Source organism: Lepus europaeus (assembly GCF_033115175.1).
Source record: "Lepus europaeus isolate LE1 chromosome 12 unlocalized genomic scaffold, mLepTim1.pri SUPER_12_unloc_1, whole genome shotgun sequence".
NCBI classification, from domain to species: domain Eukaryota; kingdom Metazoa; phylum Chordata; class Mammalia; order Lagomorpha; family Leporidae; genus Lepus; species Lepus europaeus.
The window spans coordinates 300,198-323,823 of NW_026909001.1; the positions used below are offsets into that span (position 1 = coordinate 300,198).

The 23,626-nt window shown below is 45.5% G+C and overlaps 2 long non-coding RNA genes across 3 annotated transcripts in view; one reads left to right on the forward strand and one right to left on the reverse strand.

Annotated features, from left to right (window-relative positions):
* The window catches only part of LOC133754274 (uncharacterized), a 303,902-nt gene that overhangs the window by 186,148 nt on the left and 94,128 nt on the right, over positions 1 to 23,626 (forward strand). The gene's annotated exons all lie outside the window — the stretch shown is intronic.
* Positions 14,616 to 23,626, reverse strand: part of LOC133754286 (uncharacterized) — a 31,955-nt gene continuing 22,944 nt past the window's right edge. The window contains exon 3 of the long non-coding RNA XR_009865180.1: positions 14,616 to 15,073. This is a non-coding gene — a long non-coding RNA (uncharacterized LOC133754286). The remainder of the gene's footprint in view (positions 15,074 to 23,626) is intronic.

A 23,626-nucleotide genomic window follows, 5' to 3' on the forward strand; every position in this document is an offset into this window, starting at 1 on the left:
TCCTCCCCAATACCCCCTCCTCCCGTCCAGGTTGCGCCAACCTCCTCCCTATACCCTCTGAAGGAGATTCGAGATCCAAAACCTGAAAAGCCACCAGTTCTTCCGTCTGATCAGGACCTTCTGCTCTTTGACTCTCCCCCACCCTACCTTCCCGGCCAGCCTGCTCCCCCGCAGGACCCCCCACAACAACCAGAGCAGGATGTGCAACCTTCTGCACCATCCGCTGATTCCATGAGGGCAGGGGAAGAAGTCTCAGTGCCTTCCCCACCCTCCAGCCACCTGCACATCCGTCGGGGGCAAGCAGGGTGCTCGGGAAGCGTCTGGACTTCACAGACCTTTCCTCTTCGTTCAGTGGCTGGCCAGAGGCAGTACTGGCCATTTTCCACTTCTGATCTTTACAATTGGAAAACCCATAACCCCTCTTTCTCTCAGGACCCCCAGGCTCTGACTGGGCTGATTGAGTCAATAAAATAAAATTGACTCAATCAGCCCACCTGGGATGATTGTCAGCAGCTTCTGCAGACCCTCCTCACTACTGAGGAAAAGCAGCGTGTCTACCTTGAGGCACGGAAAAACGTCCCTGGAGCAGATGGCCGACCGACCCTAATGCCAAACAAAATCGAGGAGGCATTTCCCTTAACCCGTCCTGATTGGGACTACACCACCATTGCTGGTAGGGAGCAACTTCGTCTTTACTGCCAGATTCTCCTTGCGGGTCTCAGAGGGGCTGGAAAGCACCCCACCAATTTGGCCAAGGTACGTGCAGTAGTGCAGGGGGCTGAGGAAACGCTGGCAGGCTTCCTAGAAAGATTAATGGAAGCCTACCGTATGTACACCCCGTTTGACCCCCTGGCAGAGAACCGGCAGGGAGATGTAATCATGTCCTTTATAGGACAGTCAGCGTCGGACATCCGCAATAAATTGCAGCTGCTAGAGGGGCTTCAGGGGTATACTATACCCCTGAAGATTTAATGAAGGAGGCAGAAAATATTTACAACAAAAGGGAGACCCGAGAGGAGAAGGAGGAAAGGATACGCAAGGAGCAGGAGGAAAGGGAAGACAAAAGAGACAAAAGACCTAATCGAGAGCTTAGTAGAATTTTGGCCACCGTAGTGCAGGATATGGAAAGGAGTAGACCAGGACAGAATAGGGACTTGGGAGACAAGCGAAAACCTTGGGTGGAAAGAGATTGATGTGCCTATTGTAAAGAAAGAGGACACTGGGTCAAAGACTGCCCGAAGAAACCACAGGGACCAAAGAAGAGACCAGTTCCAATCCTGTCCCTGGAAGAAGACGATTAGGTGAGTCAGGGCCAGGAGCCCCCCCCTGAGCCCAGGATAACCCTTGAAGTGGGGGGCAGACTGGTAACCTTCCTGATTGACACGGGAGCCCAGCACTCAGTACTGACTTCAGATAAAGGGCCTTTAAGCTCCAAGATTTCCTGGGTTCAGGGGGCAACTGGAGGGAAGTTATATCGCTGGACAACCAATCGAGAGGTCCAGTTGGGTACAGGACTTGTGACACACTCGTTCTTACTAGTGCCAGACTGCCCCTACCCCCTCCTGGGCAGGGACCTACTCTCGAAGGTAGGAGCCCAAATTCACTTCCATGAGAAAGGAGCAACCATCACAGACTCAGGGGGGCGGCCTCTCCAGGTATTAACACTATACTTGTAGGATGAACACTGATTATTCGAGAGGCCCTCATCCACCATGACTCCCCTGGACCCCAAGTGGCTCGCAGATTTTCCTCAGGCCTGGGCAGAGACTGCGGGAATAGGGCTGGCCATCAACCAGCCTTCCTTGATCATAGATCTGAAGCCCACGGCCATTCCCGTGTCAGTTCATCAATATCCGATGGGCAAGGAAGCTAAGGAAGGTATCCAGCCATATATCCAGAGACTGTTACACCTAGGCATTTTAAAACCTTGCCGTTGACCTTGGAACACACCCCTACTACCAGTAAAGAAGCCCGGTATGGGTGACTACCGCCCGGTACAGGACTTTTGGGAGGTTAACAGGAGAACAGAGGATATGCATCCCACAGTGCCCAACCCCTACAATCTGCTAAGTACCTTGTCTCCGACCCACGTATGGTACACTGTGTTAGATCTAAAAGATGCATTCTTTTGTTTAAGACTGAGCCCTCAGAGCCAATCCATCTTTGCTTTTGAGTGGAAAGACCCAGAGACAGGGTTTTCAGGACAACTCCCCTGGACAAGGTTGCCCCAAGGATTTAAAAACTCGCCTACCTTGTTTGATGAAGTTCTGCACCTAGATTTGGCAGACTTCTGAGTCAACCATCCGGACCTGGTCCTCCTGCAGTATGTGGACGACCTCCTCCTTGCCGCCGAAACTGAGCAGGACTGCCTAAAAGGTACCGGGGCCCTGCTACAGAGACTGGGGGAATTGGGCTATCGAGCCTCCACAAAAAAGGCCCAAATATGTCAGAAACAGGTGGCCTACCTAGGCTACCTCCCAGAAGGAGGGCAACGGTGGCTGACGGAGAGCCGAAAAAGGGTGGTTGCTCTAATTCCACCCCCCCAGCGATGCCAGAAAGATGCGGGAATTCCTCGGGAGTGCGGGATTCTGCCGCCTTTGGATTCCTGGGTTTGTGGAGCTGGCAGCCCCATTGTACCCCCTCACGAAGTCCAATGCTCCCTTTCAATGGAGAGAAGAGCAACAGCGGGCATTTGACAACATAAAAAAGGCCCTATTGTCAGCCCCAGCCCTGAGCCTCCCTGATATGACCAAGCCCTTCACATTATACGTGGATGAGAACAAGGGAGTGGTGAAGGGAGTGCTCACACAAATGCTTGGACCCTGGAAAAAGCCGGTGGTGTACTTTTCAAAAAAGCTAGACAATGTAGCGACCGGCTGGCCTCCGTGCCTCCGCATGATAGCGGCCGTGGCAGTTCTGGTGAAAGACTCAGACAAATTGACTCTAGGCCAACCTCTCACCGTAGTGGCACCTCATGCTGTGGAGACAGTTATCCGCCAGCCACCAGATCCGTGGCTCTCAAATGCTCGGATAACTCATTACCAGACTATGTTATTAAACTCAGAGTGGGTCCGGTTTGGGACTGCCACCTCTTTAAACCTGGCCACCCTGCTCCCGGAACTGGGGCCCCAGGCCCAGGTAATCCATAACTGTCACCAAATCCTGGCTGAGGCCCATGGCACCCGAAAAGACCTAACTGACCAGCCTCTGCTGGATGCCGAACTGACCTGGTTCACGGATGGGAGCAGCTTTCTACAGAACGGTGAGTGGAGGGCTGGGGCGGCGGTGGTGGATGGAAAAACCGTTATCTGGTCAAGTGCCTTAAAGCTTGGAACTTCTGCTCAAAAAGCCAAGCTCATAGCCTTAACTCAAGCTTTAAAACAGGCACAAGACAAAAAGGTCAACATTTACACAGACAGTCGGTATGCTTTCGCCACTGCCCATGTACATGGGCCTCTTAACCTCGGCAGGCAAGCACATTAAAAATAAGCAGGAAATCCTAGATCTTCTACAGGCCCTGTTCCTGCCCAAAAGGTTGAGTATAATCCATTGCCCCGGGCACCAACGAGGAGACGACCCCGTAGCAAGGGCAAACAGGATGGCAGACGAGGCCACTAGGGCGGCAGCCCTGAGCCAACAGGTGCTCCCGTTAAAGACAACTGAGCCCACCCAAGTATCGAGGGAACCACCTTTCCTCTATTCGGACCAAGACTTAGATATGATCCAGCGGCTCGGTGCGGAGTATGACGAACAAATAAGGGTTTGGAGGCTCGGAGAGAAAATAGTCCTGCCACACCAATTGGCTAAAGAAATAATTACCAACCTCCATCAATAGACTCATTTGGGTCACAAAAAGCTAAAAGCAGCCTTACAGGAAGATAGGCAGTCTTATTACATCTCTGGACTTGACTCTTTAGTCCAGCAGGTGACTGAATCCTGTGTTCCGTGTGCCAAGGTAAATGCCAGACACCTCAAGCTCCTGGAGGGAGCTAGGGTAAGAGGAGACCGACCAGGGAGGTCGATTTCACTGAGATTACGCTGGGCAGCTATGGGAATAAGTATCTTCTAGTTTTTGTAGACACCTTCTCCGGATGGACTGAGGCATTCCCCACAAAACGGGAAACCGCCCGGATGGTCGTCAAGAAGATCATAGAAGAGATCTTCCCCCGGTTCGGCTTGCCTAAGGTAATCGGGTCCGACAACGGCCCAGCGTTTGTCTTCCAGGTAAGTCAGTTGGTGGCCAAAGCATTAGGCATAAATTGGAAATTGCACTGTGCCTATAGACCCCAAAGTTCAGGACAGGTAGAAAGAATGAACAGAGCAATTAAAGAGACCTTAACCAAATTAGTGTTGGAGACTGGCATTAAAGACTGGGTCCAACTCCTTCCTATGGTGTTGTTCTGGGTCCGAAACACGCCCTCTTGTTGCAGGCTGACGCCATACGAAATCCTTTATGGAGGGCCCCCACCAGTAGCAGGCTTGCTTGACCTTGCCAGTGACTCCATTGCCGATGGCCCTAAATTACAGGCCCAGTTGAGAGTGCTCCAGATCATCCAGAACCAGGTCTGGAAACCTCTTGCAGCAGCCTACCAACCCAAGATGACAACCATCCCACATCCTTTCCAAATCGGAGACGCTGTGTATGTCCGAAGGCACCAATCTAAGACTCTGGAGCCCCCGTCGAAAGGCCCCTTCACTGTGCTGTTGACAACTCCCACCGCTCTCAAGGTCGACGGAATCGCTGCCTGGGTCCACGCCTCACACGTGAAGTGAGCACCACCCCCCCCCCAGGGCCCTGAGGATCTGGATAGACCAGCCTTATGGAAGCTCCAGTGCACTCAGAACCCGCTCAAGCTAAGACTTTCAAAAACTGTTTAATATTTGTGATGTTCCTGGCCTTTCCCCATTGTTTTTCCAATCCCCATGCTCCACAATTGTTAACATGGGAAGTAATTTCCTCCACAGGATGGGTGGCCTGGTCTGTTAGTGGGTTACATACCCCCAGGGCGTGGGGGCCCACCTTATACGCGGACGTATGTCAACTGGGTACTGGGTTAGATACCTGGGATGCACCTGACCAGGATAATTTGACAAAAATCCCTGGAAATAGTCTTAACTATTGGGGCGTGTATGGCTCCCATTTTGATGTCGGATGCCGGAATGCCGTAAGGAGATGTTTCCTCCATCAGACAGAGTTTTATGTGTGCCCCAAGGATGACAGGAACAACCAACAAAAGTGGCAGTGTGGTGGACCCGAGTCCCTATATTGTAAAGCCTGGGGGTGTGAGACCACCGGATCCGCCTGGTGGAAGCCATCCTCTAGTCGGGATTGGGTTACAGTACTCCGAAACTTTACCCCCGAAGGGAAAAACTGCCGCTACGCCCTGGGGCCCTGTGATGAAACCCATTACTGCATCCCACTGAATATTTCCTTCACTACTAGAGGGAGGGATATTTCTGATGTTTCTACACTCTCCAGCTGGATAAAAGGAAGAACATGGGGATTAAGATACTATGTCGCAGGGTATGATTTTGGGTTTTGGTTCACCGTAAGGTTAAAGGTTCAGGCTCCCGGTCCCCAGTCAGTGGGACCCAACCCAGTCCAGCAAGAACAGAGTTCCCTCCCTCCAGTGAGGCAGGCTCTCCCCAGGCCACCCCTCCCGCCAGCCACCCTTTCGCCCAGCTTGGCAAGTTTAACTCCAAACGCTTCGAGCCCCCGTATAACTGGACAGCAGCTGTTTAACCTTTTGACAGGGGCCTTTCTGGCCCTCAACCAGACCAATCCAGAGCTGACTGAGTCCTGCTGGCTATGCCTAGCCCCAGGTCCACCTTATTACGAGGGCCTCGCGGTCCCCAGGACCTGGAATGGCACTACAGAGGCAAATAATTGCCTCTTTCCCCTTCAGCCGCGTCTCACTCTTACAGAGGTGTCGGGACAAGGTACTTGTGTAGGAAATCCTCCCTTGTCCCACCGACCCTTGTGCAATGTCACCCACAATGTTACTATATGAGACGGCCCATACCTGGTTCCGGAGGCAGGCACTTGGTGGGCGTGCAATAAAGGTCTCACCTCCTGCGTGTCTGCAGAAGTCCTAAATAATACCAATGACTTCTGCGTTTTGGTAAGAGTAATGCCCAGAATGTATTACCATCCAGCTGACACTCTGATTGATTGGTATGATGGACGGCCCGCTTGCTTCTGGCGAGAGCCCACCTCGATAACCCTGGCTGTCCTACTGGGATGGGGGGAAGCGGCTGGGGTAGGCACTGGTGCGACAGCTTTAGCACGGGGCTCCCAACTTTATTCTGAGCTCCGGGCTGCGGTAGATGAGGATATAAGAGCACTCCAGCAATCCATTACAAGGTTAGAGCAATCCCTAGATTCCCTTGCCGAAACTGCACTACAAAACCGACGAGGTTTAGATCTACTTTTTCTTAAGGAGGGAGGATTGTGTGCTGCCCTGGGAGAGGAATGCTGCTTCTATGTAAACCAATCTGGGGTAATCAGGGACTCTATGTCAAAGCTCAGGGAGAGGCTTGACAAGAGACAAAGGGATAGAGAGGCCCATTACAGCTGGTATAAAGGATGGTTTACTAAATCCCCATGGTTAACTACCCCTAGTATCAACCATAATGGGCCCCCTACTCATCCTATTCCTTCTTTTAACTTTTGGCCCATGTATTCTTAACAGGTTGCTCCAGTTTTTCTGCGAGAGGCTTTCCCTTGTCCAAACCCTGGTACTGACTCAACAGTACCAGTGTCAAGCTTCAAAGACCTCTGAGGTCCAATAGATTTTAGGATTAAAATCTGTGCAAAAAGAAAAGGAGGGAATGAAGGACCCTTATGGGGGGAGGGAAAAGAAACTAGGCCTGGGCAAATATCAGGGGCTTCTTAAGAGGTTAGATGCTCCCCAGAGTCTAGTGGGCAGGACGTTCTCTGGGAAGGAAAAGTCAATCTCCTTCAGAGACTCTCTAGGCATGCCCAGAGCAGAACTGCCCCTCCCCTTCAGGAAACCTCTGGGCACGCCCAGAGCAGAGCTGCCCTCCCCTTCGGAGAGTCTCTAGGTGCGCACTTATGATGTCACTGCGACCGGCCAATCCTGTAACACCTCAGCACTCTCCGCCCGCATTTTACGCATGCGCATTAGAAATATGCTAATTTGTTGCCTATATAACCTGTGTGAAACTGCCGCTCAGGGCTCCTCACCGCCTGAGGTGGGGGCCCGTTTGCGCAAATCTTCAATAAAAACCTCGTGCTTTTTGCATCAACTCATCTGGAGTCTGGATCTTTGGGCGTCCTCCCAAGCAAGTGGGCATCTCTGCAACTGAGAGGTCCAACACAGGTTAGGCACACACCGCCCAGAAGTGTACAAAACTTCTTGGCTCCTCCTTTTACTTTTGGTTCACCTATCGAATTCACATAAGGGACTGATCATCCCAGAATTTGTAACCAAGTCATCTTCCCTCACTCAATGGAGGTGACACTCCAGGGACACCTTGTGGGCATACGGCCTTGACCTAACGAATCAAGGAAGTCCCCCACTAAGCACAGGACATACTTACAATCTATCTGTTTGTCTAACCTAGGGAAACCTCCTACACCACTATCTGTTTGTCTAACCTAGGGAAACCTCCTGCAAAATGCCACCAACAGCTGAGGCGCAAGGAATTTGCTTTATGGCAACAGTGCTGTGCGTGTCTTTCCTTTGGCTAGAGTTCATATGCCATGCCACTCTTAAGCACTCAGACATGGGAAAGATACCCCCCTCTCAGATTCCCATGCAGATTATCAAACATAGTGAATCTGTGAGTGATAAGAGCCTGACACTCCAGGTCCCTGTCTCACAGAAAATAGTTGATGACTTAGGGAGCTCCGACAGGGAAAAAAATGTAGCAAACAAGGTAGCATACAAAGTAGCCAATAATGTAGCAAACAAGGTAGCAAACAAGGTATCCAGCAATGTAGTAATGCCTAGTCAGCCAACCACCACATACCCGTGGGATGAACTTACAGGAACCCTAGACAATAACTCATGCAAGATCATCCCATCCACACCCAGTGAGGATCCCCACATTTGTGGCAGTACTCAGGCACCCCAGGCTCTCAGGGCAGCTGCTACATCCCATGCCACAGACATGCTTGCTGTTAATATAGAAGTGTACACAAAATTCAGGCCCTGGGTTCCAACACCCTTAGAAAGACTTCTGCTAACCAAGGATCAAGGATATGCTTGTGTCTTTTCAGATAATGTGGAACAGCCCATTTGGGTACCAGCCAGAAACATCAAGCCTGCAACTGACAGCCAACTGAACCAGCTGAACAAGACTGAGAGTCTGCCTTCTTAGTGGACGCACCTGCCCTATCATCCTACACTGAGAAACTGCCCATAGCCACATCCATTACTATGTACCCCACTAGCTCTGGTCAGCCACTCAAATGGCCCACAGCCTGTGTGTGGTCATGCCATTCCTATTAACCATTATTCAAAATCCCTACCCCTATCTGAGCAAGCAATCCTGTGGTCTCTCAATTTGAGTGCTGGTTAGTCAATGATGGGTAAGATCCCCTGGAGGACAACCTAAGAAAGGCACACTGCATACAGAAACCACACAGAAATGGTGTCAACAATGGTATGGCCAAGAATCATGCCTCCTGTTTCTCAAAAATAAATGAAAAGGGGGAAATGTGGTGGAATGAGAAGGCCATGCCAAGATGGCCGCTGGCAAGCAAGCATCAGTTACTCAGGAATGGCTTTGAAACCCACCTGGCAATGGACCCTACCTGGCAACAGGCTGTGACTTGATGGCGTTGAAACCCACATGGCAAACAGAGCCTGCCTGGCAACAGGCTGTGATTGGATGGCTTTAGAAATTGCCTGGAAACAGGCTGTGATTGGCTGGGGCATAGACCGCCCCTTGACCAGATTGGCTGGTCTTGGCTATATAAGCTGTTGTACTAACTGAAATAAACGAGTCTGTGGGCTGCTTGCCTCAAGCCCACTTTCACCTGACTCCCGCGGTCTGTGTGGTGACTCCATGCCTCTTGCCCCCACCATGCTCTGTTGAAATGAATATATATATATATATATATATATATATATATATATATATATAGAGAGAGAGAGAGAGAGAGAGAGAGAGAGAACTAGCGGATGCTGAATATCAATTGCTTTTTGCTTCTGTACTGTGATGCTTGCTCAATGACTTAATGTGGGATGTACAGTGTAAGAATGGGGGTGGGGTGGGGAATAGTTGTACTGCCATGACAGGCTTCACAAACTCCAGAAAAATGAAACTTGGTAAATACTTCCTGAAATTAATGGTCTCCTACTACCTTGTGTGACCACTTCCTTCTGAGATGCGTAGTCCCAGACTGCTGAGATGTAACAATAAAACACTCAAATTAGGTAATTGACATATGAAGAATAAAAGAACTAGCATACATGTGTAATGATGAATATAATTGTTTACTCAAGTGTATAAAAACACTGAGAAGGAGAGAGGCAAGGCTTCTCACCCTCACACTGCACTATGTTGTATGTGTCAGTGGGAGCCCCAGCTAGCTGGCAATAAAATAATAAATCCTCTTGCCCTTGCATCTGTGACTGTTTTGTGGGTTAATTGGGAAAGGTTTCAGATCCCATAATTCAACAGCTCCTCCTCTCAGAAACGAATCCATTGCAACATTGTTGAAAATCAACTGCAATAGCAATGGATTTGTGCTAGCAGCAAAAACAAAGGGCAAGAACATTTCCTTGGAAAGGGGACCTCCTCACCATCATCTGTGCAGAGCCAAAGCAAAGTTAATAGTAGAGCTGCCTCTACTGGCAACACCAAAACTGTGAAATTGAAGACAGACATTGACAAGGTGTTAGATGTGAAAAGAGGGAGTAACCATGGTGTCAGAATCACCTTCCCCCAAGAATCACATTCTTCTCTGACAAAGCCTGTGAAAACATTTAAGGCACAATTACAGGCCCAGGCAGATACTGTCCAGGGACATGCTTTTAACTACAAAACTTCCTCTTGTAAAAGTATCAAGTCATGTAGCTATGAAGCGCCCTTGGCTGACCAAAATTACCCATTGAAGAATGCCCTGAACAAACACACGGAGAGACAACTCCAGAAAGTGGTGGCATTCAAGGATCTGCCACTATCACAGAGGCATCTGGCATCCATGCCCAATAAAGAGTTCCTGCCCTGGCCAGTGCCACAGCTCAATAAGCTAATCCTCCACCTTGCGGTGCTGGCACACCAGGTTCTAGTCCCGGTCGGGGCGCCAGATTCTGTCCCGGTTGCCCCTCTTCCAGGCCAGCTCTCTGCTGTGGCCCGGGAGTGCAGTGGAGAATGGCCCAAGTGCTTGGGCCCTGCACCCCATGGAAGACCAGGAGAAGCATCTGGCTCCTGCCTTTGGATCAGGGCAGTGCACCGGCCGTGGCGGCCATTGCAGGGTGAACCAATGGCAAAAGGAAGACCTTTCTCTCTGTCTGTTTCTCTCACTGTCCACTCTGACTGTCAAAAAAAAGAGTTCCTGCCCCATACAAACCATACCTGCAGGCATCAAGCCAGCCAGGTATCTCCAACCACACCTACATTTTTTGAAGGCACTGTATTGGGAGATCTTTGTCTACTCTTCAAACATAAAATACACCTTCAACATTTCCAGAGAGGAAGATTTCCTCCTCCAAAATAAGTTATCCCTTTATGAAAATACTGACTTTCTGCAATAAATATTCTAATGATTGTTGTCTTTTATGTGTACTGTTTTGGAGACATGAGATTTGAGTAACATAAGGTTTATACTTAGGGAAAAGAAAGAATTAGTTCAGCACTTACTCATCATCTGTTTTGGATTTAAATGATGACAGCCCACTGAGCTCTAGGGGGATGGTTATCAACTGCCCCTTAAGGCACTTCTGACCTGGAGAAGTCTGAGGACTTGTGCTCTGTTTCCTAGTCTGTACAATATTGTGTTGCAGCCCATATACCCTGCCCCTCACTGACTATTTTTTGGCCTCTGGGGGAATAAAGGAGGTAAGCCATTATATCTGAAGAGGGTCAAAGTCACATATCTTTTTCAGAAAATTGTGCTTAATCTTTTTTTTAAAAGAAAATATTGTAATGACTAGAGGATGTCACAGGTGGGTGAACTTCACCTCAGGTGGGGTTGAAGATTACTGCCATAGTATACATGGGACTGATTGGGTTAAGGTCTAAAAATGTTAGAATTGTTGGTTGAGAATCTGTCATGAGAGGCATAGTAATGCATTGGGAAACCATACTTTGGGGCATTGATGTTTTCCTACTGGAAAATAAGCTTATGAAGGTAGCTCCCTGCCACCCATGTGGTAGACCCAGAGGAGATTTGGGCTCATAGCTTTTGTCTTGCCTATCCCCAGCCATGACAGCTATTTGGAGTTTGAGCCAGAAGATGGATGACATATCTCTCTGTCTCTCTTTCATTCTGTATCTCTATCTTTATTTTTAAAAGATATTTTTTTGAAATTCAGAGCTACAGGGTGGAGGGAAGAAGGGAGGGAGGGAGAGAATCTTCCCTGTGCTGGTTCACTCTTCAGGTGGCCCCAACAGCCAGTGAGAGACCAGGCTGAAGTGAAGAGCCATGAGCATCATCCATATCTCCCAGATTGGTGACAAGGTCCAAACACCATCCTCCACTACTTTTCCAGGCTATTATCAGGGAGTTGTATTGGAAGTAGAGTAGCCAGGACATGAATTGGCACCCCTATGGGATGCCCGCACTTTACCTGCTAACACTACGACACCAGACCCACACTCAGCCTTTCAAATAAATAAATGTTAAACAAAACATTGAACAATTTCCTGGAAGACACTTAAGGTAGTTTTTACAGTAGAAAGTTGGAAATTCTGGATGTCAAAATAAAACAAATATGAAACATGTTCTTTGCAGCCCCTTACTCTACCATACTTCTATCTTTTTATCCGGAGTTATGCCATTCAACCTGCATCGTCTGAAGCTTAATGTTGCAGAATCAATGAAGATTCTGTGGAGGTCCTGGGATGGTAAACAATGTGGGATGTGGCCCAAGGTAAGGAACTGGAAGCAGTGGAGATCACTGGAGGAACTAATATCCATGTGGATTGACAAATCAATAACATGGAGACCTCTACTCTCCCATCTAGAGTCTTACTCCAGTTAAGTTGCTGCCACATCCCAGAGTTTACCACTGGGAATGTCTGCCATGTGAAGTATTATAGTCTGACCCTTTGACCTCACCCCTCTAACTTTGCAGCATATACTGTATATTTGTCAACTTTTGAACTCTGGGTCATAATTTTTCCACTTATTCATCTACCCAATAGCCTCATGTCTGCATTTCCTCCCTCTTTAAGCAGATTTTATTGTCTTCAAGATAACATTTAAAAGGCTCCACTCCAAACGACCTCTTCCAATCCACTTTAATCTTTCCTGTCTGGCAATATCCCATTTCTCTGGCTTTTCTAGAAATGCATTCCTATAAGTGACTAATAACTATTGTATTAATTTTATGATCAACTCTACTGATTTTAGGGGTAGCTCTAGCACTTACTGGAAATAATTTACTCACTCATTTCACAAATCATTATCCTATCCTATGTAACCATGAACAAATAAAACAGAACTTAAGTCCCCGATTCCCTAGTTCATGCTCTCTTCCTTTCTACTTAAAACCATTTGAAATCTCCTGCACTTTCCTGAAACTTATGCTATCTCTCCTTGGTTATCAGATGTGTTGGACTCACCAGTTACAGAGAAACTAGAAGTTACCTCATGGAAGTCTTCATCAAATAACTTCTTTCCTTCCTTCCTTCCTTCCTTCCTTCCTTCCTTCCTTCCTTCCTTCCTTCCTTCCTTCCTTCTCCCTCCCTCCCTCCCTCCCTCCCTTCCCTCTTCCTCTCTCCCTCCCTTCTCACAGAAAAAAAAATCACTTTCCTTCCACAGTGCTCAACTACAAAGGAATTAGACTTCTAGAAATGTCTTTATTGAGAGATAACTAAACTCTGCTCTTGATGGATTGACTTATGCACACCAGAAATCCTTACTGCCTCCTTCCTCTCTTCATGAGGCACTCAATATCTTTTTCTTAAAGCTTTTCATCACAAAGATGTTTAAACATACATACACAGAATCAAGTAGAATAATGTAATTCTCCATATATCTACTCTACAACTTTCAGTCACCATTTGGCAGGTGTGATGTACCCCGTGATTACACTATGATTAAAGTGTAAAGTCAATTTAAACATTGTCCATTCATCTCTTAGAAAGTATGATATTTGCCTTATGTAAATGCTCTCAACATTTGTTTGATATTTACCACATAAGGAACATATTTAACCACAACAAATGTAAACACCATTGGTGATTAAACCACATTGAGCTTTGGAGCTATTGGTAATCACTTCTGCTCTGCCTTCTAGTTAATCCTGAGAAGTCATTAGAAGGTATTCCTACCCCTACTCCATACAGAAAGTAATCTTACAGAACAAATTCAGTGCACAGTATTACAGTTCCTTAAACACACAGACAACATAACATTAAGAGGAACTGAAGTAGGAAACAGTACGGGTGGACAAAACCCTGATATTGCTATGTAAATGTTTTCAAATACTTATGAGAAATATTTTCTTTTTACAAATTAAAATAAGTTATTTTTCTTCATTATACTTAGTAGATCAACTATACTAATAGTTCATGTCCTTCTTAAATGCCACTGAAAGTAAATAATTATAACTGAAGCTCCTTGACTTCATTACTCATAAAGTAAGTAGAAAACCACTATGAAATACCACTTCACACCTACTAGAATGATCACAATTGAAAAACCAGATAACAGGGGTAGGCATTTGGCACAATGAGTTGAGGCACTTCTTGGGATGCTACCATCCCAAATCCAAGTGCTTGGTTTGAACCTGGCTCTTCCACCTCTTTATTTTTTTAAACAAATATGTGTTTCTTGTGGCTTTTTCAAGATTCATTTTATTTATTTGAAAGAGTTACAGAGAGGCAGAGATCGAGAGAGAGGTCCTGCATCTACTGGTTCACTCCTCAGATGGCCACAATGGCTGGAGCTGCACACATTCAAAGCCAGGGGCCTGGAGACTTCTGGGTCTCTATGTAGGTGCAGGGGCCCAAGGACTTGGGCCATCTTCTACTGCCTTCCCAGACCATAGCAGAGAGCTGGATAGGAAGAAGAGCAATAGGGGCAAAAATCAGTGCACATATGAGATGCTGGCACCCCAGGCCAGGGCTTTAACTTGCTGTGCCACAGCACCAGCCCATCTTCCTCCTCTTATCTAACTTCCTGCTAATGTGAACTCTGGGTGGCAGCAGGTGATGACTCAAGTACTTGGGTCCCTACCACTTACTTCAGAGATCTGCATGGAATTCCAGTCTCCTAGCTTTGGCTTGGCCCATTGTTATGGGCATTTGGGCAGTGAACCTGCAGATGGAAGATCTCTCCCCATCTGTTTCTCTGTTTCTGTTGGTTTATCTGTCTCCCTGTCTTTCAAATAAAATGAAAACAAATGAATAATAACTGGAAAAAACAGATAATAAGGTTTGAGAAAACGTAGAGAGATAAAAGTCTTACATACTGCTAAAGAGAATGAAAACGGTGTGTTTTGGAAAACAGTTTGACAGTTCCTTAAAATATTAAACACAGAGTTGCCATTTAAGCCAGCAATTTTTCTCCTAGGCATTATACACAAGAGAGATTAAAAATTATGCACACAGAAATGGCACATAAATATTCACAGCAACAGCATTCACAGCAGCCAAATGTGGAAACCACACAAATGTCCATCCACTGATGAATGGATAAGGAAAGTGTGGCACATACTTACAATGACCCATAATTCAGCCATAAAAAGGGAACATTGATGAATGCTACAACAAGAATGAGCCTTGAAGTCCTTGGGCCTCTGCATGCATGTGGGAGACCAGGAAGAATCTCCTGGTTCCTGGCTTCAGATTTGCACAGCTCTGGCCATTGTGGCCATTTGGGGAGTGAAGACTTCTCTCTCTCTGCCTCTGCCTCTCTGTGACTCTCCACCTGTCAAATATATATATATATATATATATATATATATATATATATATATACATATATATATATATTTTTTTTTAAAGTCAAGGCAGAATAAAAATGTGTTGGGAAGAAGAGAGGGAATTTGGAAGAGGGATGGAGTAGCAGAGCAGGTTCTGTGGAGGGAACAAGATTTGAGAGCATTCAGGAACAGAATAGCTTCAAAGGGATTCTAGGGGGAAGAATACTAAAAGATGTTTAAATTGTTGCCATGGGTAGATATGCCATGCCCTCATCTTCCTCTTTATTGGGCTTTATGCACTTTGGTACAGGTTACTCTGTTCTTTAGTAATGGTCTTTAGCAAACATGAATCCTTTTGAGGAAATAAGGGGGAGTGGGCTGTTGCTGAGTCTATTTCTGATTCTGTAGAGTTAAAAATACATTGTATATATAGAAAGCCTTATTTGAGAACAGAGTAAATGTTGAGGGTAAAAATCCCTGGGCATATTAGACTTTTTGTTCAAAACTTACATGAGGTCTGAGTTAATGCCTAGGTAACAACATGGTATAATGGAAAGATATGATTAGAAGGTAGCATGGAGGGATCTAAAGGACCCCAGGAGGATGAACAGATCATCTAGTGTGTAGGGGGGATAGGACTGGGATTTCATCTCCCCCATGTTGTTCCTTCTTCCAAACTCTTGAACTTCTAGTACCTATGCTAAAGCTTTGTGATGTGGGCCTGGAAATCTGGTCTAGAACGTATATACTTAGTGTCCAGTTTCTGTTCATGTGGGCCATGTTCTTTGTCAGAAGGGCCTTTCTGAAACATGGCTGGGATACAGCTTGGTTTCCAAGGTATTCCTATCATTGAATTCCTGGGTAGTGCTTCGCCTTCTATTATTAAAGAGGAGTCTATGTTTTCTAATATTCTTGCAACAGAGGCATCAGTCAGGTGAGTAAACCAGAGCTACTAAGAGGGTTTAGCTCTTTCTTCTGTTCTAACACAGGAATTTAATGCTCTCAATTTCCCTCTAAGAACTGCTTTTGCTGGATACCACAAAATTTCCTAAGTTGAATTTTCATTTTAAAATAGTTTAAAATTCCTCCAGACATATCTTTGACCCATGTGTTAATATGTGCTGATTAATCACCATGCACTTTGGGATTTTCTAGCAATCTTTCTGTTACTAAATATTAGTTTTATTCCATTGCAGTCAAAGAGTAAATTTAAATGTATACAATACATTTTGATATAGGAGGATATTTCAAAAGGTTTGTGCAAAATGAAACTAAAAGACAGTTTGGTGGTGCTGGTGCTGTAGCATAGCAGGTAAAGCTGCAACAGCATTTGCAGCAGCCAAATGATTAATCACCATGCATTTTGGGATTTCCTAGCTATCTTTCTGTTACTAAATATTAGTTTTATTCCATTGCAGTCAAAGAGTAAATTTAAATTTCTATTCATTCCAGTACTGTGGCATAGCAGGTAAAGCTGCTTTCTACAGTGCTGGCATCTCATATGGATGCCAGTTTGAGACTTGGCTGCTCCACTTCCAATTCGGCTCTCTGCTATGTGCTGGGAAAGCCATAGAAGATGGCCCAAGTCCTTGGGCCCCTGCACCCATGTGGGAGACCTGGAAGAAGCTCCTGGCTCCTGGCTTTGGATCAATTGGCCATTGCAGCCAATTGGGGAGTGAATCAATGGATGGAATACCTCTCTCCCTCTCTGCCTCTCCTCTCTCTGTGCAACTTATATTTGATAAGTGACAATTAGGTCAAGTTGATTGATGGTGCTGTTCAGATAAACAATATTTTTATGATATTTTGCTTGCTGAATCTGTATCTTACTAACAGAGACTTGCTGACATCTCCAACATTCAAAAGTGGATTCATCTGTTTCTCCTGTGTTTCTATTTTTGCTTCATATACTTGTATTCTGACATTCTGTTTTTAAGTGTATACCTATTAAGGATTGCTGTTACTTCTTAACAATTCGCCCTTTTGTACATTCTGCTCTTTATTCCTGATAATTTTCCTTGTTCTAAAGTTTGCTTTGTCCAAATCATATTGCTACCCTCCTTTTCTTAATTAGTGTGAGCATGGTGTTTTTTCCACTATCTCTTTACTTCCATCTGTCTGTCTTTATATTTAAAATGAGTGTATTGTAGGTAATATATTACCTTTTAGTAGGTTAAATTAGATGAATTACATTTAAGGCAATTTTTTCAGACTTGGATTATCTACCATATCTGGAATTGTTGACTATTCATTGCAACTTTTCTGTCTTCTGTGATTTTCAATAATAATTTTATTTACCCTCTCTTTGATTTAGATGATATTTTATTTACTCTCTCTTTGATTTAGATGATATATTAAGGTATACAATACATTTTGATATAGGAGGATATCTAAAAGGGTTTGTGCAAAATGAAACTAAAAGACAGTTTGTTGAGGCCAGTGCTGTAGCGTAGCAGTTAAATCTGCTACCTGCAGTGCCAGCCTTCCTTATGGGTGCCTGTTTGAGTCCTTGCTGCTCCACTTCCAATCCAGCTCTCTGCTATGGCCTGGGAAAACAGAAGATGGCATAAGTCCTTTTTACAAGATTTATTTTTTTTAAGATTTATTTATTCATTTATTTGAATTTAGAGTTACACAGGTAGGAAAGGAGAGGCAGAAAGAGTGAGAGAAAGGCCTTCCATCCACTGGCTCACTCTGCAGTTGGTCACAACAGGCAGAAGTGTGCTGATCTGAAGCCAGGAGCCAGGAGTTTTTTCTGGGTCTCCCAGGCAGGTACAGGGGCCTGAGGATTTTGGCCATCTTCTACTGCTTTCTCAGGCCATAGCAGAGAGCTGTATTGGAAGTGGAACAGCCAGGACTTGAACTGGAGCCCTTATGGGATGCTGGCACTGCAGACGGTGGCTTTACCTGCTACATCACAGTGCCAGCCCTAATAAATCTGTTTTTAAAAAGATATTTTTGTTCAAAAGTTTGAAATTCATAGTTTTCTTTTTTCTTTTCTTTTTTTTTAAAGGGTTTTCCTTCCATTGTTTTAATCCCCAAATGTCCGCTATGGCCAGCACTGTGCCGATCCAAAGCCAGGAGCCATGTGGGTAGCTGGTTTCCCATGTGGGTGCAGGTGCGCAAGCACCAGGGTGATCCCAAACTGCCCTCCCAGGCCACAGCAGAGAGCTGGACTGGAACAGGAGCAACCAGGACTAGAACTGGCATCCACATGGGATGACGGTGCCACGGGCAGAGTATTAACCAAGTGAGCCATGGTGCCAGCTCCAAGTTTTCTTTTTCATAATGTGCATTTCCATCAACATTTTGAAGACTTGTCATACATAATGAAATGATTATTTCAAATATTCATGTTAGGTAACTAACATAGTCATAATCTGTTACTCCTTTGTAATTTGCTTTGTTTCATGATCATTCAAAAATCTACTCTCTTAGCAAGTTTCCAGGACGCAATACAATATTACTAACCATGACCATAAGTCTCATGATGTACATTAGTTCTCTAGACTTCTTCATCCTCCATAACTACAACTTGGTATATTTTGACCTCTATCCTCTCCTCTTACCATAACCACCACTGGTACCTATCATTCTATTTTCTGTCCTATGTATTCAACTTTTAAATTTTCTTGTTAGACTTTCTATATGAGATAACATAGTAGTTTTCTTTCTTTCCATTAGCATAATGTCCTGCAGTTTCATCGTATTGTTGCAAAAGGAAGGCTCTTCTTTTTCAAGGTCTCTGTAATTCTAACTATGAAGGCACTTAAAAAAATTTTGCGGCCGGCACCATGGCTCAATAGGCAAATCCTCCACCTTGTGGCGCTGGCACAGTAGGTTCTAGTCCCGGTCGGGGCATTGGATTCTGTCCCGGTTGCCCCTCTTCCAGGGCAGCTCTCTGCTGTGGCCCAGGAGTGCAGTGGAGGATGGCCCAAGTGCTTGGGCCCTGCACCCCATGGGAGACCAAGAGAAGCACCTGGCTCCTGCCTTCGGAACAAGCGCGGTGCGCTGGCTGTGATGGCCATTGCAGGGTGAACCAATGGCAAAGGAAGACCTTTCTCTCTGTCTCTCTCTTGCTGTCCACTCTGCCTGTCCAAAAAAAAATTTTTGAAAATGCACATTATGAAGAAACTGCATGGATTTCATTTTGTGCCAAATACTTATCTTTAATTCCATTTTCTGTGAATTTTTCAAAATACGTCATGTGTTTTTATCTCCACTCTCACAATTTCTTTATCCATTTTTTTAGTTACTGGATTCTGAGGTTGTCTCCATATCTTGGCTGTTGTGAATAATGTTGCAATAAACATGGAGGAGCAGGTATCTTATGAGGTGCTTAATTCATTCCTTTGAGTAAAGTCTATTTTGTCTCATATAACTACATCTGTTCTCTTTTGGTTACTGGTTGCATGGAATATTTTTTACAACTTTTCACTTTCAGCCTACGTGTGCCCTTAAAGCTAAAGTGAGTCTCTTACATGCAAAAAGTTGGATATGGCTATTTTATTCATTCAGCCACTCTATTCTAATGGAAAAACTTAATCCACTTATATTTAAAATAATTATCAATATATAAGAATTTACTATTGCCCTCTGTTCATTGTTTTCTGGTTTTCTTGTTACACTGTTACTCTTCTTTTATCATTTGGTAATATGTTTTTAAAAAAATTTCATGTGATTCAATCTTTTCTTCTTTATTAGCTTACCAATAACATTTCTTCCAAAATAATTCAGTGCCTGCATTAGAGGTTGTAATATACACTCACAAGTCATCTAAGTCCATTTTCAAATAACTAAACTTTTACAGGTAGTTTAGGTATCTTATGATAAAGTCTTCCCAATTCCTCCTTCCTATTCTTTATCACATTCATTTCACTTATGCATATACTATAATTACCCAATTAGTCACCATTTTTAATTCTTAATTCAATTAAGAGTTAAAAAGTAAAAATTTTATTTTATTTTATTTTCATTTATTCCTTTAATTTCTAATCTTTACATTTAATTTCTAATTAATTAATTTTAATTCCTGGCCGGCGCCATGGCTTAACAGGATAATCCTCCACCTTGTGGCGCCGGCACACCGGGTTCTAGTCCCGGTTGGGGTGCCGGATTCTATCCCAGTTGCCCCTCTTCCAGGCCATCTCTCTGCTATGGCCCGGGAAGGCAGTGGAGGACGGCCCAAGTCCTTGGGCCCTGCACCCGCATGGGAGACTGGGAGAAGCGCCTGGCTCCTGGCTTCGGATCAATGCCTTGTGCTGGCTGCAGCGGCCATTGGAGGGTGAACCAATGGCAAAAAAGGAAGACCTTTCTCTCTGTCTCTCTCTCACTATCCACTCTGCCTGACAAAAAAAAATTAATTCCTGATCTTATAAATACATGTGATATAGCACACCCATCTGACATTTGATTCTCATGCTTCCACATTAGAGAATGAGTCACCCAATTAGTAGAAAAGCTAATAGTAGGGAACTCAGAGCATGTAACTTTCATTCTGGGGTGTTTTCTGTGTACCCAAGACCTTATTGAGGACTTCCATCAAAGGGAGATATGGTGGCTGAAAGAGGTTGAGTTACTGAATGGGGTCTACACAACAAGTCTTCTTACCTTGATCTCATATTCTTCCATTCAGAGAAATACCAGATGAGGCAGTAAGAAAGTTTGTCACTCATGGACCATCTATTAAGTGTAGTGTCCAAAAGGAGGTGGCAGCAAGTAACCCCTCTTGATTGTGATGGAAGCTTCATAGTGGGTAGGAGGTTTTGCTAACAACAATGCGAAGGAAATTAATCTTGCTCATCCTACTTTCTCAGCTTTAGGTACTCTTCAATTGTTGCAGGATAATTTATTGAGCTATTTATTACACTTTCCTGCCTGAAGAAACTCCAAAAGGAAAGAATGTAACTTTTCACACTTGTCTTCTGAAGAGTTCTGGGTTCTTGGTCTCAGGAGCTATTAACAGTTTTCATGTTTCCTGACCAAAACCAGCTTCAACACATCTTTCGTACAGTGCTATCCAAATTCTTATGTAGGGGTGGCATTCATCTAAGTGTTCCTAAGAAGAGAAGATGAGGTTGAAGAAGATGAGGTAAGGGATTGAAAGTTGGAGAGCTGCCTAACAGTACATTGTAAAGACAGGTTCTAAGTGGATGAGTCTGGTGTGGAAGTCGTCTAGGAGGCAGTAGCGGTTCCTAAGGAATGAAATGATATTTGCTGAGATGACTAATGTTCAGGCTCCATTGTCTTGGGAGCTGCAGCAAAAACACTGCATTGGCCAACCATAGTATCTTTGTTTGACATTGGATACTAAGGTAAGTATACAAAAGGTCCCAGGAGTCACTCATATTGGATATTTTCCCACCTGTTAAAATTGAGGCTTTGAGCCAGATTTCATATAGAGAAATTAAGTACTGTGTTGTAGTGGAATGAGAAGGCCATGCCAAGGTGGCCACTGGCAAGCGAGCATCAGTTGCTCAGGAATGGCTTTGAAACCCACCTGGCAATGGAGCCTGCCTGGCAACAGGCTGTGATTGGATGGCTTGAAACCCACCTGGCAATGGAGCCTGCCTGGCAACAGGCTGTGATTGGATGGCTTTGGAAACTGCCTGGCGACAGGCTGTGATTGGATGGATTTGAAACTGCCAGGCAACAGGCTGTGATTGGATGGCTTTGGAAACTGCCTGGCAACAGGCTGTGATTGGTTGGGGCATAGACTGCCCCTTGACCAGATTGGCTGGTCTTGGCTGTATAAGCTGTGGTACCAACTATAATAAACGCGTCTGCGGGCTGCTCGCCTCAAGCCTGCTTTCACCCGACTCCCGGGGTCTGTGTGTTGACTCCACGCCTCTTGCCCCCACCATACTGCTCCTCTCAGAAACGAACCCACTGCAACATTGTTGAGAATTCAACGGCAACATCTGGCGCGCCAACGTGACTGAGAAAGAGACAGCGTGTCGGACTCGGCGAGGTCTCCCCTGGATTTCGGCAAGTAGGCCCCTCGGTGTTTGGTGTGCTGTTCGGTTCTGTGAGGGTGAGCACAGAACCCCCTCCTACGCCCCTTTCCTTGTCCTTGTCCACGGTCTAAGTGACCCCATGTTAGCACACACTGCCCTGACGCATACGTCGCATCTCGGCTCCTCCTTTTACTTTCGGTTCACCCGGCGAATTCACATAAGGGACTGATCATCCCAGAATTTGAAACCAAGTCATCTTCCCTCACTCGAGAGAGGTGACGCTCCAGAGACACCGTGTGGGCATATGGCTTTGGCCTAATGAATCAAGGAAGTTCCCCACTAAACACAGGACATATGTACGATCTGATACACCACTATCTGTTTGTCTAACCTAGGGAAACCTCCTGCAAAATGCCATCAACAGCTGAGGTGCTAGGAATTTACTTTGTTACGGCAGCAGTGCTGTATGTGTCTTTCCTTTGGCTAGAGTTGGTGTGCCGTGCTACTCTTAAGCGCTCAGACATGGGAAAGATACCCCCCTCTCAGAATCCTGTGCAGATTATCAAAGATAGTGAATCTGTGAGTGATAGGAGCCTGACACTCCAGGTCCCTGTCTCACAGACAATGGTTGATGACTTAGGAAGAGAGAGCTCCGACAGTGAAAAAAACTATGTAGCAAACAAGGTAGCAAACAATGTAGCAACGCCTAGTCTGCCACCCCCCACATACCCGTGGGATGAACTAAGAGGACCTCTAGACAATAACTCATTCGAGGTAATCCCATCCTCACCCAGTGAGGATCCCCACATTTGTGGCAGTACTCGGACACCCCAAGCTCTCAGGACAGCCGCTAGATCCCATGCCATCAGCATGTTTGCTGTTAATGTCGAAGTGTACGCAAAATTCAGGCCCTGGATTCCAATGCCTGTAAAAAGGCTTCTATTAACCAAGGGTCGAGGATATGCTTGTGTCTTTTCAGAGAATGCGGAACAGCCCATTTGGGTACCAGCCAGAAACATCAAGCCTACAACTGACAACCAACCAGAACCAGCTGAACAAGACCGAGACTCTGCCTTGTTAGCAGATGCACCTGCCCTATCATCCTACCCTGAGAAACTGCCCAAAGCCATATCTGTTACTGTTGTGTACCCCACTAGCTCTGGTCAGCCACTCAAATGGCCCACAGCCTGTGTGTGGTCATGCCATTTCTGATAACCATTATTCCTCATTCCTACCCCTATCTGAGCAAGCAATCCTGTGGTCTCTTGATTTGAGCGCTGGTTAGTCAATGATGGGTAAGATCCCCTGGGGGACAACCTAAGACAGGCACAGCTGCATACAAAGACCACATGGAAATGGGGTCAACAATGGTATGGGCAAGAATCATGCGTCCTGTTGCGCAAAAATAAACGAAAAGGGGGAAATGTAGTGGAATGAGAAGGCCATGCCAAGGTGGCCGCTGGCAAGTGAGCATCAGTTAGTCAGGAATGGCTTTGAAACCCACCTGGCAACGGAGCCTGCCTGGCAACAGGCTGTGATTGGATGGCTTTGGAAACTGCCTGGCGACAGGCTGTGATTGGATGGATTTGAAACTGCCAGGCA